The sequence below is a fragment of the Carassius gibelio genome, chromosome B9 (genome assembly GCF_023724105.1).
Source record: "Carassius gibelio isolate Cgi1373 ecotype wild population from Czech Republic chromosome B9, carGib1.2-hapl.c, whole genome shotgun sequence".
Classification (NCBI taxonomy): Eukaryota; Metazoa; Chordata; class Actinopteri; order Cypriniformes; family Cyprinidae; genus Carassius; species Carassius gibelio.
The window spans coordinates 23638765-23655599 of record NC_068404.1 but is presented as its reverse complement, the minus strand read 5'-3'; the positions used below and the strand labels follow the sequence as shown (position 1 = coordinate 23655599).

The 16835-nt window shown below is 35.2% G+C and overlaps 1 protein-coding gene across 11 annotated transcripts in view; it reads right to left on the bottom strand.

Moving 5' to 3' along the window:
• The window catches only part of pcbp3 (poly(rC) binding protein 3), a 60858-nt gene that overhangs the window by 20056 nt on the left and 23967 nt on the right, over positions 1–16835 (bottom strand). Inside the window, exon 1 of one of the 11 annotated variants that reach the window (XM_052565226.1) lies at positions 6935–7021. The exons of the other annotated variants lie outside the window; for them this stretch is intronic. The gene's annotated coding sequence lies outside the window, so the exon portion shown is untranslated. Of the gene's footprint in view, positions 1–6934; positions 7022–16835 lie in introns of those variants that run through there. 11 annotated transcript variants of the gene reach the window in all.

The window sequence follows — 16835 nt, the reverse complement described above, 5'->3', positions numbered from 1 at the left end:
CCAAACACAGAATCAGAGATGTTCAGCGGACATCTGAACACTACATCTGTGAGCTGATCACAGCAGTCATCAGAGCAAAAGCAATGGATGCATAAACACACACATGTTACTGTACCTCAAAAGGCATGTGTCCTTCTAACCACTTTCTACTGATGTCGGAGTGTGTGTGTCTGGTACACTGCAAGCACATTTCCGATGCCTTTCAAGAAAGTATGAGCAGATTAAAAATTAGCTATTAAAATACTACACATTTTAATTCTATTTTATGTTAATCGCAAGTCTGATTTCTTCCCGGTGGTAGATAAGCTCAGTCTTTGCTGAAGCACAGGATATAGAAAGTGGGTCATCCCTTCCTCTAAAAAGCTTCTGGCCCCTTCCTCTGTGGTACCTATTGAATTAATCACGCTTTACGCTTGGTCAAGCAGTGCTCCCAAAATGCTCCTTTTTCTATCTCTCTCCACTTTGCTTCAAACGCAGCACAATACTGTCTCTTATTAATTCATATAAATGACCAAACAGCCAAACATGGTGTGAAAATATGTTTAGTAAAAAAAAAAAAAAAATCGGTCGGATTATATTAAAACTAAAACTAAATAAATTAAAGTGTGCTTGCATATTCAATGTTAATTGAACATTCATAAATGGATAGGTCTTTCAAAAATTACAACTGTTATTATTTACTCACTGTGATGTCATTATAAGCACAACCATGCATTTATTAGATTTGCAAAGCAAAAAAAGAAAAAAAAAGAAAAGTAGATTATCTGAAAAATGTTGGAGTCCCGACAACATTGGATCCCATTTGACTGATTTGGATTTCAATGAATGAACAAAAACACTGAAAATTGATGTTCCACAGAAGAAAGCACTGTTAGCGTTAACTAAAACTGTAACCAACTAAACCTAAAATCCTTTTCATTAATTGAAATAAAGCTCAAATCTAAATAAAGATCAATATGAGATGAGATATTTGAACATAAAAGTATTAAATGAAAATGAAAACGTATTGAAATTGAAACTAAATTCAAATTGAATTGAAACGAACTGAAATTATGGTGGCCAAAAGAGCTCAATGTACTGCAATTTAAGAAAATACATGCAAATGAAAAAAAATAAAAATAAAAAACACCAGAAAATTACTAAAACATCTTAAGTAGTTTGACAGAACGTGTAACAATAGCACGCTTATGAAAATTAACTATGTTTTTTTATAGTAAAAGTTTAGTAAACGTGTATTACCATTTGTATAATCACGGTTGTACAAATACTATGGTAAAGTATGGTTAGTGTGGTTAATTTAACGTTTTAACTGCAGTAACCATTTTTCGTTTGTATTTTTCAAGTCACCTTCAAGTTTTGAAACCTTTATTTATATAGCGCTTTTAACAATCCAGATTGTGTCAAAGCAGCTTTACATTAAATAATAAATAATATTTAATTATATTCTAATATTAAGTTTCAAATATTAAATAGGAAAATTGTGTGCCAATAATGCAAAAACACAATAGTAAACACACACACACACACACACACACATATATACACACATATATACACACATACACACATACATACATACATACATACATACATACATACATACATACATACATATATATATATATATATATATATATATATATATATATTATGGTTAATTTTTTAAGTTGTAAAAGTAGCCAGCTTACATAACATTTCAAAGTTACAGTAACTGTGTAGTATATCGTCATCTTATTTAGGCTAATAATATTCCAAAAATAAACAAAAATCTCACTTTTTAGAGAAGACATTGATAAGCATGTGCCAGGTTTGTCACTTGTTGCGGTTCCCTTAAACTTTTGCGATGTGGTCTGTGCGTATTTGCAGCCTGTTTGTGTTTTTGCAGCACATTTGTATTTGATTGCTCTCGGCCACCATACGAAATTTGAAGTCAGAAATTAGTGGGAAGTACTGAATTTACTAAAAATAGAACCCAAATAAAAAAAATAATGCTAAATAGAATAAAAATGACAAGCACATAACAAGTGAATCACAACATAAAACATATAAGTTATTATGTATTAATAAAAAATAATGTATAAATATGGCAGCACTTTATTTTAAAGTGCAGTTCTGCATGCATATGCTATGTACTTGCTATTCTGTAGTAATTGTAATAACTTGGTAATAACTAGGTACTAATTCTGAACCTAACCCATGTAGTATTTTCCAGTACTTAGGTAAGTACACTGTCCTTAGATTCCAGTACTTGGGTAAGTACAGGTAAGAGCATATAATGCAAAATTAAGTATTACATTATTTATTACATTACACTGACTCAAAATGGCGAAGTTACAACAATTAAAATAAAGTTCTGCAGGTTCCCTTCAACCTCACCTGACTTCAAATGTCACAGATTATTGCCTGAATAAACATTGGTTTTATTGGTGTGTGTTAAAAGTATTTAAGACTATTTAAGATAAAAAATATATTTTTTTAAATAGCTATGCCTACGCCAAATGAGTCGACGTTAGAATAAGTGGATACATGGAGTGTACAAAAAAATACATTTCAAAGAACATTTAAAAATGGTGTTTGTATAACACTACTAAAACAGGAGGAGAAAAATAATAACCTAATTGCTTACAATAGTGTGACAGGAGACAGAACCTAAGGCTGCAATTCACTCCAACACAACCAGAGACAAACAAACACACAGCCCACTTCCTCTAAACTGACCACTGCAATTTAAGCAGGTCTGTGATGAGAAAATAAATCAAAAGGCTTGTTCAGACCATAGGCTGTTTTTCTAATTAATGCGAAAAGGAAAAAAAGGTCTTGAGCATCAGGAGCAAAAAGACTGCATAAGTCAAATGCTCAAAGCGATTGATTCCTACTGACCAAAATCACACAACAACAAAAATGTGGCTACAATGGGGGCACATTCAATGAATTTCTCCTTTGACAAAACCATTATAATGAGAAAAGTGAAATACTGGAATGAAAGCATTTTACCAAAATACTCAACCACTAACATTAGAATTATACGAAATGATGTTCACAATCTAATGTGTTTTTAAGTAAAACATGCTGGCATGCTCTTGCAAACTGATGACATGATGTGCACGGCTACAGCATGCTGAAAACAGTTACATTTCTATAAAACAAAGTAAGAAGTATATCCAAGTAAAACAGGACATTTAGTCAGGAAAAAGTGTAGGATAACAACATGGACACTTCAAAGATGATTTTTTTTTTTTTTTTTTGGAATAATGTTCAACAAGACCAGGAATCAGTTAGGGTTTTTGTAGATCAGCAAGTGCGCTCCTCTATGACAGAAAGAAGGGGGTAAGTCCCTGTACAAGTGGGCTGGCGGAGGGGCCTGGACAGATCAAGCGCCATGATTTATCGTGTTAAACACATCACTAGTCCTGTCAGTGTATCAAGGGCGAGAGCTTGACGAGAGGCGACAGTGTTTATTGGAGACACTGGCTCATGCGAGATTTCAGGGCAAATTATAGCCTGAGGCAGTTTGTCTTTTCTCTTGCTCTCGAAATCACAACCATGGGCGAGCACGAGGATGAAAGACAAAAAGCAACCAGGAAGAAGGGAGGTAATAATCGGAAGCAGCACAGTCATTTCTTCAAGAAAGACTGTCAAAAACTATTTTCAGAGAGGCCAAAACAAGAGCCAAATTAAATTCTTCATGGTGTCTAATGCATTTTGTCCAGGTTTAACCCATCACAGTACAATACATTTGGTAATTAAAAAAAAAGAAAAGAAAAAAGAAAAATATCAGAACAAAACAAAAAACAAATTTAATAAAATAAACATTATATAAAACACAAATCTGGAGATTTTCAATGATGAAATATCAGAACAAATCTAGAAATAATTTTTATTTGTATTATATATATATATATATATATATATATATATATATATATATATATATATATATATATATATATATAAAATGCTATTTGTTTTTTTTTTTTAATTTTCATAAAATGAACGAAAATAAAAACATTAGCAGAAATCTTGCAATCTTTCAACAAAATGTACTAAAAAAAAATATATAAATAAAAAAGTGTATTTAACACTAGCAGGCCCAAAAAAAATCTGTGCCCATGCAACCTATTTATTAATTTGTTAATTTATTTATAATAAGCTAATTGGATAAAAAATTCAAATATAGTTTAGTTTAATTTAACAAAATCCCCCAAAACTGAATTTTATATGAATGAACAATATTTGTACTCAACATGAAAATTACAATAATCAAAAATAATTGAATTAAATTACAGTTGTGGGTAAAGCAAAATAAGAGGATTAAATGTTGCATGTGTATGTGTATAACCCAGAACAGAACACGTCCACTGAGATCAAAAAGATCAAATAGAAAAAGTCTTTATAGACATGCAGTGTTTGCTTAATAACATTCTGTATTTTCTTCTATAATAAACAAATGGCAGCTGAAACGCTCAATCTGAAGAAAAAATTAAAAATAAGTGTAAAAAAATACACTGATGAATGTAAATAAGTATAACAGACCACCCAACTTCTGATATTTTGACTCTCATATTCACAAGATTTGTACAAATTACAAATTGTAAGATTTGTATTATGATTGAGAGAGGATAGAGAGGATATTCTCTCTGTGATGAGGTCCTTATGATGGGTCATTGCTAACCGTGGGGAGGAATTAAATTAAAACCTCTGAATGAAGAGCAGGGTGGGAGCATTTGATCTACAGTGTTTTATAAACACAGAAAACACAAAGCAATATAACAGGCACAAGAAGAAAATGCTAAATATAATCTGAGTCCATCCACCGTCATCTGGCCTGCCCTAATCCTCCAAGGCAGTCATTACATCCAAACATAAATCAGCCATAAGCTTGCTTCATAATTCCACGCCATGAGGAGAATCTCACTGCAGAAAGTGCTGCTTTCATCCTAAATGTCATAAAATACTCAGAATGAACTTATGAACCCTTTCATGGCAACTCAGTTTGAGTGTCAAATACTATATTGTGTATTTTGTACTTTTTTTTTTTCAATTCACAATTGAATTTTGAAGATAAATTTTCATCAGGGCAGCATTTTTGAAATTTCATGAATAGGTTGGTATTTTTTTTTTTTTACTGTGTTGCATTTTCTATAGTTCAAAAGAAAAGGAAAAATGTTCAAACAATAGTCGCCAAAAAAAAAAAAAAAACCATTATTAATTACTCATAACAAAATTTACGTTATTATCAAGAAACCCAGAGTTCAAAGCAAAAATACCCAAATCCCAAAAGCAAATACTTATTTTTATTTTTTAAATGTGAACAGAGATTTTAATTGGATAATAAATAATAAATTAAATAATGTCTAAAATAAAATAATAATAATAATTATAATATTTAATTATAGGAAAACTGGTATTTTAAACTTCATAATAAAAAAAAATATATATATACATATATATACATACATATATATATATATATATATATATATATATATATATATATATATATATATATATATATATATATATATATATATATATATATATATATATATATATATATAAATTGAAAGACTAAAACTAAAAAGGTATATAAAAAATTATATATTTGCAATGGGCAAAATCGAATTAATTAATTAACAAACAATTAAAAAGACCATTTATTAGGACATAATCAATTATGCATAAGGAATGCAAGCAAACCGTGTTAAAACCAAGTTATATTACAGGCTTTCGTGGTTAAATTTTTTTGGGGGGGTTTTAGGCACAAGTGTTCCCTGTGGGCATGTGGCATCACCAGGGCTGGGGTCCCTTTGGCTGGGCGTTGTGTTGTGAGGGAGGAGGGGGCACATGAACACTCATATATGAACAACTCTAAAGGAGCCTTTTGTTGCAGTACGCGTGTCTGCAGGGCCACCCTCCCCTACTCAGCCTGACAGGCGCCTCGAAAACTGTCATCCCTGATCAGTCGCCCTAGCCTGGATCTCAACCCAAATTATAATCAAGAGCTCAGTCGCCCAGCAATGCCAATGCAAGATCAAGCAAAACCAATTCAGGGATCTGAGACCCGAGATATCGGTACCAACGAGCCATGCTACGCTAACGGCCTACTTATCGAAAGTGCTGAAATGCTAAATGGAGACACCTCTGGTCGTTAACTGCATTACCAACCCTTGTATGAGAAAATCCAAATAATCCATTGGGAAGATGGTACCATGGCAATATAACCCCAACAAATTTATATTCTCAAGTTGAAGCTCTCTCAGGTTTAGAATAAAAACTCTTTGTTCTGCTCATAAATGTCTACTAAAAAACTGGCAATGGGTGGACTCCGTACCAACAGTTTTTTAAGACGAAATCTCTTCTGCTTCATTGTGACATATAAAGAACTTGTGACGATAATTGAGGTAACGATGATGAACAAAACTGTGTACCTCTCTAGAAGCATTAATCAAAGGGCCGAGCAGCATTTAATGTTGCAAGGTCGCAATCGCAACTGAAACTGACACACAAGTCACAATCCTTCACGCCATACTGTATGCGGCATACAGACAACTGTCGAACGATATACAGATATAGCAAAAAAACGCAACAACCTACAGCAAATAAAGCAAATCAGTTCAAAATATCACAAGCTACTTAGACCACAACAAAATATACTTATTTCAAGATATTTCTTGAAATGTAAAACCAGTATATTTTAATGTTAAATGGTCTATATATATTCACTATATATGGTCGAAAACTCTTAGCATTAGGAAACTTGGGACTAAAGGAATTATTCCAGGGGAACATCATACATAAAGACAGCATAAGGTTAATTGTTCAGTTCACTGAAATACAGAATGCCGTTCCTTACGGCCATTCATAACTAACCAGGCCACAATGTTCTATCAAAATATGTATTAAAAATCACATCTGAAAACATAAAAAGATTTACCTTCACAGAGCTCTTAAACGATGGCCACCAATACTGACGTTCGGAAAGGACTGAAATTAAAAACCACAGAGGGAAAATGATTTCTCCAGTGATCTCTCGCTCAACCCCAATGGAACGGCACCATTTGATTGGTCCTGGTATGAGGTCATGTGGGTGAGGCGCTGAACACGTGATCCCTCACTGGATACAATGCGCAAAAGGCAAAAAACGCCTAAATCCAAATTTCACTGCACCTAGTCCCTTGTTTGTCGACGGCATTATCACTGCTTGGGCTGAGGTAAAGGTTTTTTGAGGCTAGAGGAGTCCCACTACGCTCATCGAGCAGCCCCAGGGGTATTTGGGGTGGAATCGGCACCCAAGACTCCAGCCGTCTGGGTATGTCCAATGAGCGACATGTCAACGAAGCTGTACCCACAACTGTACATGCCCATTCCCGCAGTCTGGTCCAGCCCAGGGTGTCTGGTCACCATCTGTAGACTCTTACATCAGTTATTCTGTCACTAAACTGAATATTTGTCTGTTGTGACATTTAAGATTCAACCTTCATAGGCTTTTTTGCCCATTCTACCTACCCTTCACCCTGCTCGGTCCTTGTTTTTTCTGAGGTGAAAGACATACAGCATGAACAAAAAAAACAAACGAACAGACATGGGCTAAAAACCAGGAGGTTTAAGCCGGATGAGGGGCGGCTTTCCATCAACATCACAATATCTGACAGTTCTTGTATCTACCAGCCATTTTAATCTGGCAGAGTGAGGAATTATGGGGGGCTCCACTGGCTTAATCTGGATTACAAACCTCTGGCTAATTTGCTTCATCTGATCATCAGAATATGAATTAATCACGAATCACTGAGGTTAAAACCCTTAAAATCATCACTTAATACTTGTTACTCAGCCAAACGTCTCAATGCCTTTGAGAAAGGTTTAAAAAGTCGAAATAAGTCATAGTTCACTAACAATTTTAGGTGCTCCCGAGGTTATGACCAACCTAAAACATCACCTCAAAAGCGTCTAAATTTGAGGGCAATTGAATGGGTGCCTCTTTCATTCTTCACTGAGGTCAATTCAATGCAGTCATTAAAGACAACAGAAACACTAATTCAAAGAGACAAATGTTCAAACATTCACAAAGAGCAAGAAACTTCAAGTGATTCCTGTGAAGTAGTGCAAAACAAAACCATGAAACCCAAGATATACGTTCTTAGTGCAGCTTATCTATCATCCTTACCCTTAGAGGAAAGTTCTCGAGGTTAAGGACCAGAGATGGAAGAAAGTAGGCACAATGAGAGGAACATGAATGCGCCTAGTCCTACTGTATAAGTAACCTCAACCAATGCCCCCAGCAAGGTCAAAAGGCAGAGTGGGGAGGGGAGGCACAGTTGACTTGTTTGAGGACAGCAATGGGTCCATCAATTGAGCAAGCTAATAGGCCTTGACGAGCATGAAGGAGACAACAATCATACAGAGTTTGAAAGGCTAAAGGTCACCTGATCTCACAGAAAACACAATGAAAATTTGGTAAAGATCATCAAATCAGTCTCTTGTTCTTCAAAGTACTAGTGTCTAACAGAGCTCTGCAGAAGCAGTTCCTGGATTGATCAGTTTAACTTTGTCTGTCAGCCCTAATTGAGCCACAAGCCTGCAGGGTTTAATTAAGAAGCTCATTACTGACTGCATGACACGAGGTCCGCTGTACTGGCTCAGTGCTTTGCTTTGAGAGACCTGAAAAATCCATAAATCGCTGAGTGTAGAGGGAACGTGCAAATGCCTATGCCAGTACCGCATGACAGCGGCCTTTTATTTTATGCACTCGAGCAAAATCTCTTTCCCTCAAAGAGTTCTCCAGGACGTTCTTAGTGACAATGCAGGGTCCTGCAAATGCAATGGTTCTTACCCCAATGCCTTCAAAACACTTGAGGTCAGCATGAGAATGGTTCTTTCTTTCTAAGAGGAAGTGGATGCTAAAGACACCTTGCCCTGGAGGTTTAGAGGAATTCTGTAGTTTAAGTGTATCCCTTGGCCATACCTTCACACACAGGCTGATGATAAGTGGAAAATTCTGTTGCCTTGGGTCTCGGTCACACCGCTGCGTACTGGCTTTTGTCCCTGCTCTAAAAGCTTTTATGCCACCCCTCTCACCCAGACCTAGCTAGAGTCGGTAATGGAAAATTTCGCCTGACCCTCCATTTGGTTGCAGTGAGAGCTTTCAATAATGGGACAACCCTGCAGCTAAAACCAATAGCTTCTGACATCAATTTCAAATGGAAAATTCAGGGTGGAACTGTCACCTTTATGGTGCATAAACAACTTTGTTAATTCACAGAGCTAAAACATGCAAGGCCATGCAATGTACAAAACATAACACTTCGACATAAGGAGAACTGTGTGCTACATCACTGATAAAGTGCAAAACGTGTTGTTAAAAGAATAGTACAACCAAAAAATTCAAACTGTCGCATCATTTACTCACTTTAATTACGTTCCAAATGTGTGACTTACTTTCTTCTGTGGAACACAATATTTTAAAAAGTATTTTATAGTTAATGAAGAATTCACATTCACTAACTATTTTATGTCTAAAGAGTCAAAACAGACACCATGTTTGTTTTGAGAACTTGGGTGGATTTTTATGAATAAATACTTCTATCCGATGCGTTCGTCAAACACTTGTATAATACTTTTACAGTGGTTTTATACCTATACACTTTTATCATGTGGGGGAAAAAAGTAGCATGTTCATCTGCAAAAATTCAACAAATAAGACAAGAAAATGTCAAAATAAATATAGAAAGATTATATTTGGGAAAACTTTTCCCTTTTATTATTTTCCTTTGGCCAGAGAGGCTGAATTCAAGCAAAAACATCAAAGTTAGACCTTTTTGTTTTATGACATTATAAGGATATGAATTCAACATAAAATGCATTTGTGCATTCATGCAACGTCCCTTTCAACTTTAATCAATGTGTCCCCTTGTTCTCTCTCACGAAAGAAAGGCTTCGCTTAGTCCTACCAAAAAAACACCAAGCAATACACAAATCAAAAAGAAAAGAACATGTTTTTGAATAGGTAATTTTTTGACCACACTGACTTTCATAGTATGAGTAAAAACAGTTGAAACATTCTTCAAAAGAAAAAAAAATGACAAGAGGATAATTAAACAATGAAAACGTCCTCTTCTGGGTGAATCCCTAAGTCTAACAACAGAAATGAGACAACAACAACTTCACTATGTAATAAGCATTTACTCTGTGTGTGTGTGTGTGTGTGTGTGTGTGTAGTTTTGGATTTACCTTCAAAAGTTCATATGCACAGAAAAAACTTGAATCTATTGCAGATGCATAGCAAGAAACTCACAGAATGCAAGCTGCTCTCCAACTGCAATTAATTCAGACACAAGCAATGAGAAGGAATGCAATCACAGGTACAGTATATGTGAATTTCATGCAGTTTTACTGATTTAGCAGGGAACTGAATTGTTACAAATGTTCTATTCATGAAAATTAAAAATATATATATCAAAGAAGAATTCAAGAATAGTAAATAACAAGTACGACACAACTTTTCAACAGTACAAAATGAGAACTTTTGCAAAAAAGCACCAAATAATATTAGAATGATTTCTGAAAAATCGTACGACACTGATTACTGGAGTAATGGCTGCTGAAAATTCAGCTTTGCTATAACCGGAACAAATTACATTTGAAAATATATTCAAATAAAATAAATATCAGGATTATGAATGAAAACGGAAAAAAGAATGACAAATTCTCCAGTGTTACACCACTTCTAAAAAATATCCCTATACAATATAGGAGTACAATTCAATGATTTCTGGGGAAATTGCTTTAGAAATCTTTCATTTAAGAAACAGGAGTAAATATTTGAACTTAAATTAATAATAAAATTGCAAAAGTCAATCACATACAAGTGTAAAGGAAAATTGATATTTTGGTGCTGAGATATTCAGCTGTTGTGTATCCGAAGGAAACAGGCGCTGCATGTTAATGTATTCCATCCTCCACTAAGATGTCTGTTCAGCTCAGCTTGGCAGCACCCTACATGGCTCAGCCTTCCTTAAAGCAATGCCTCATCATCCTTCAAACAGCACCAGTGATTCAGAGAGACCTCTGGAGTCTTCTGGGTCTTTCTTTCCTCACTGTCCTATGCTATATCTTTCCTGCATGCACCCATCCCTCCCTCTGCTCCAGAACAGGGAGGCTCATGTGGCCGGGCGCCAAGACCCAGTGACACAGGACTGAAGTGGCTGAGGAAGATGTCACAGCGACTCACTGATGAAGTTCTCTCCGAGTTCTCTTGCCAAATCCCTCTCCTCATACACACTTCAGGCTATTCTTTAGAGCATGTATGACTCCTACTGTCTATGCTGACAATGTAAACAATACGGAAAAATATATATATTTACATATAACCTACATTGCTATCTGACAAAAAAAGGACAATAAAATTGAGACTGCAATGCCAGCAAGTAATTGCAACGGTCTGTAGAACAAGTCTAAATAAATCAACATGCATTTATCAGTGTCTGGAGATTTGTCTCAGGGGAGTTGTGAGTAAGATATCATCCTCGCTTTCTGTCGAGAAGGCAAGAACGATTAAAAGTCCTTCGGCACTCAGACACAGATTCTGAGGAACAAACTTTTTTAATCTAGAAAAGAGGTTGTCTGTTGCATGTTATAATATTTTCTTTTATTCACCTTTGGGGGTCATAAATGAAGACTAATGTTGCAGATATTTGTTCAAAACAGATATTTGTTCAAAAAAGGTAATAGTGTGCTAATGTAAAACAAATTAACAATAATATTTACCAATAATGAAAAAAAGATGCAATTTAAATTCATAATTTTTTAGATGTTACGTTGACATTACAAGACAATCGCAAAAGTGAGAAATAATATTGCAATTTTGAGATATAAACTCCTTTAATTCCAAAAAAATTAAGTCACAATTATGAGGTCACTAGAGAATAATTCAGATAATATGCAAGATAATATATTCAGAATTGTTAAATATGAGTTACCAATTACAAGAAACATACTTAATTTTGAAACCTCACTATATCGAATATTAAATAATAACAATAATAATAATTAATTACATTTATCATTAACCCCTCTTCCATTAGGAGAAAAAAAGACACAACTGCCTTTGCATTTTTTTCATAAGACAAATTATACCTGACATTGTATTGCTATAACGATACATTTTGCTATAAAATGTTAAATTATTAAAAGATGTGATTTAATCTATTGGCAGTTATTTTAAGTTTTAACTTCATAACATTTTTACTAGGGGTGCTCCGATCACGATCGGCCGATCGTTATGCGCATCTCGGCAGTAAAGACGGTTCTCTAATCAGCGGTTAATTCCATCAGGTGCGTGATTTCACATAGAGCAGCTGTTACTACCCAGAGCCGTTGTTAATAGAGAAGATGCGCAAATCCACTTTATTTTCAGCGGTTTTTGGCGCATCTTCTCAGTTAACAAGGGCTCTGTGTAGTAACAGCTGCTCTATGTGAAATCACGCACCTGATGGAATTAACTGCTGATTAGAGAACCGGCTTTACTGAAGAGATGCGCATTAACGATCGGCCGATCGTGATCGGAGCACCCCTAATTTTTACAAAGCTTAATATATGATGCTTATGTGTGCCCCTGTTAGGAAATCACTGAAATATTAGACTACAAAAAATCAGTGCAGAAATATCTGGAAACAAAAGAGTAAAAGAAACCAAAATGTAGTGAGCTCACACTGCCACTGGAAATAAATAGAGCTGTGTTTGCATATTTATGCATGCAATAACTGAATGTGTCAGGGCACACTGTAAAACATGCTTACATAAATAAGCTTGTGTAGTAAGTATTGATGTAAATATCTATAAAATCAAAGCCAAAACGCCTGCCTTTGTTTTCTGGAGCACTGAGATGTGTGTGTGTGTTTGTGTGTGTGTGTGTGTGTGTGTGTGTGTGTGCGCGCGCGCGTTTAATGCCCTGCCTTAGAATCAGTCAGGCTGCATCAGCATCAAAGTGAATCATTAGTGGCAGAGGAAAGTATTGCAAAGCAAGCTTGAACATAAACAAAACAATCCATGTGCTGTTGAAAAGCATGACTGTTTAACAAGGTGAATTATGCAAAACACAAAAGTGCATTCTGCTCAAGACCAGATCAATGTGGCAATCGCTCCAGATTTCAAAAAAGCTAAAATGACAGGCAGGGGTGGTTCTATGGGGGAACTTTTGTAAGGGTGTTAAAATGATCAAATAAAGCCTTTTTTCTTCCACGAAGTACTTAAAACCTCCCACTTCCAGAGTGTTCAGTGACATAACTAGTCCCAGGCTATTCTATTTAGATAACACATCCATACAAGACAAAGAATTCCTATTTGCTAGTATTCCGATCATTTACCAAAACTGCAATTATTTACTGTACAACATTCAGATTTTTAATTAATAGGTATATATGACTAAATTGAAGGCATAGTCCACCACTCATCATTTACTCATCCCAACCCTGTACTACATGCATTTTTCTTCTGTGGAATACAAAAGAAGATATTATAAAGAATGCTGGCAAATAAATAGTTTCAGGTCCCATTGACTTCTATAGTATTTTTTTCATACTATGAAAGTCAATGCATTTGGTTTTATTAGCGTCTGGACCAGTCAGATACACAACTATTTGATTATTTTTTATCTTAAAATATTTTTTATCTCAAACTGGACTTCCACCTCAAAAAGGCAGAACAGGCCCCTTGTTACAATAGCCGCATATCCACTGTTGGGCCAGTAATAACCTCTGGCCTGTAGCACTGAGGCCAAAATAGCGCTGCGTTTCCACAGTCAGGCCTGAAGCTCTGCTGCGCTTCACTAATACCCGCCCTTTACACGCCTCAGGAACAACGTCATGCAAATCCATCATTTCGAAGTTATCAGAAAACAAATGAAAAATAAATCACTGGAATTAGCGCGATCACAAAACGAACACGATAAAAGTGGCCGTTTGATTACATGCTTTGTTAAATATTAAAATCCAAAAGCATCTGTGTTTTACCATAATAAGGTGATGCATCATAATTAATTCATCAGGATTGAGAAATAACAGAAATAAAGCGCTATAAACATTGTCTGCTATTCAGTTGAGTCTGTTTCTGTTTATTTGAAGTCACAATAGCCTATATACATCAAATTTAGAAAGAATGATAATTTCTATATTTTATAAAAGCTCCCGAACAAAAACTAAACAAGATGAGACTTATGACAGATAAAATATGTTACTTAATAAATACACGATTGTGATAGAGAATAAGAAGCTGACGTCTGAATTTTTCAAGCGGTCATATTTACCATGTTTACTATGGTAATGTTAAAGCCTAGCGTGAAGTCTTTTGAATCGCTTATAAATATTTCTGCCTTGTATGGTGATTATAATCCACATCAGATCAAGTTATTTCCAACACTCACTGCTGACTGAAAGTGAGTTTTGAGCTCAACTTATTTGTAAAAGTTTTTAATGTTGGTGTTATAGCTGTTAGCTTTCTGAAATGATCCACGCCGCTGACGCTCTCCAGACACGGTGAAACCCCACCTTTGTTCATAACCACTCCTCTAGCCCCAGCTGGCCCGCTTTTGGCTACAATTAAACATTTTACTCAAAGGTTAACTTGGAAGTTTTTAGAATTGCATGGAAAACAAGAAAGTACAGCTATAGACAGGCCCTAAAAGCTGCCAAGCATATCCACAAACTCATAGAAAATAACCAAAACAATCCAAGGTTTTTATTTAGCACAGTGGCGTGATTAACAAATAACCTTAACCTAAACCAAAAATCAAAAAAATTCCCTTACAGTATAATAATGACTTTATGAATTTCTTCACTGATAAAATAGATAACATCAGAAATACAATAACAAATGTAGATTCTACAGCGTCCAGTATTCAGCTTCATTCATCGCACCCAAAGATAAACTGCAGTGCTTTACAACTATAGGACAGGAAGACATAAATAGACTTATCACTGCATCTAAACCAACAACATGCCTGTTAGATCCTGTACCTACTCAATTATTAAAAGAGTTGTTACCTGTAGCAGAGGAACCGCTTCTTTAGGTCACGTCCCAAAACCATTCAAGCTGGCATTAATTAAGCCTCTTATTAAGAAACGACTAGATCCTAGTGAACTGGCAAATTACAGACCTATTTTAAATCTTCCGTTTGTGTCTAATTTTTTTTTTTTGTCTGCTCAATTGTGCTCCTTTTTGCAAAAAAAATAAATAAAATAAATAAATACAAATCTATGAACAATTTCAGTCAGGTCTCTTTGCAAGTTTTACTTCATCTGTGTCCTGCGTTCGACACCATAGATCATGACATACTCATAGATCGATTACAAAACTATTAGTGCTGTCAAAATTAGCGTGTTAACGCATTCGATTAATTTGAAATATTTAACGCGTTAAAAAAAAAAAAACGCAATTAACGCGGTTGCAGTTTTTTTATTTCCAGTTGTGGCCTGTGTGTGTTCAACGTGCAAAGAAATATGGATAAGACCAAGGAAGGACTTTTAGACGGAAAGTTTCAGTATAAAACTCTGCCGGATTACTCTTCAGTCTGCCACAAGAAACATTACTCTTCATTTAGTCTGCCACAAGAAACAGCAACATTAAAATCATGAACTCAAATGTCATTGTTTAAAAAAAAAAAACAATGACTGTAACAGTGCGTAAATCAGACCTTTCTGTAATGCTAACGTTAATAAGCTTAAACGAAAATAACGAAATAATTGTGTAGCGGAGTATTTTTTGTACACAGTGCCGCGAACTGTCAATCACTCCTGTACGCGTGCATCACTGTCCTCCTCAGCTGCAGCAACTTGCGCTCTCTCTCTTCATCAAGCTTTAAAACAAAAAGGGAACAAAAAGATCATATTGTCTTTGTGCATAGGCTTTAGATTAATTAGATAAATGAATATCTTAATTTGTGCCTTGCCGTCTACGGTATTTTTTTAGAACTTAGAAAAAAGATGCTGCAGCCAATGAACAGCCAGCGGGGGATGCAGGACGACTCAACCTCCGCAGACAGTTTTTAATGTTTATCAGACAATAAATACTCAAGATTTTGCTTTAGTATAACTCACAACGAGTTTCACACACCTTCTCCGGCCACGTTGAGTTGTTGACACTTAACAGTGGGAAAAGCGACACATGCGCTATTCACTTGTATAACTTAAGGGTGAATGGGTAATGTAGTTTCTGCTCTGGGTGGGATGAATTAGGAAGCTTGCATTGTGAAGGGCGCTCTGAAAATCGGCAGTGCAGGTAAAAGATTAAAACCTCTATTAAAACAGATGTCCAAATGAGCGTACCGGTACGCTACAAGCACGTTTTGGGCGCACGGAGAGGTGGCGGTACGCTCAAGAGCTATATTTGGAAGTGGCGGTACTGAGTACGGGTGCATACCGGCCCACTTAAAGCACTGGCAATGACTATACTTTGGAATTTTTTTGCAGTCCACTTAGAATTCAACATGGAAATCATTTTTGTTTTTTATTGGCATTGATTGTTTTGAAATTCAAATGGTACCTACATGCCTGTGTTTTTATTTCTGTAATAAATATGGCTTTCAAGCCAACAGTTAATTTGGAGGATATTGATGGTTTATTGCAGGTATGTTGTTTACATGAGAAAATCTGTGTTACAAGTTAAACAAAAATTCCAATAAACAATCATATTTTGAATTTAAATAGTTTCTTTGTCTTGAGTTTACATTAATTATTTACATTTTACATTTACATATCCAAAAAGTTTCAGTCTTTTAATTGCGATTAATCGCGATTAATCGCGATTAATTTTAAAAATTTGTGCGATTAATTAGTTAATTTTTT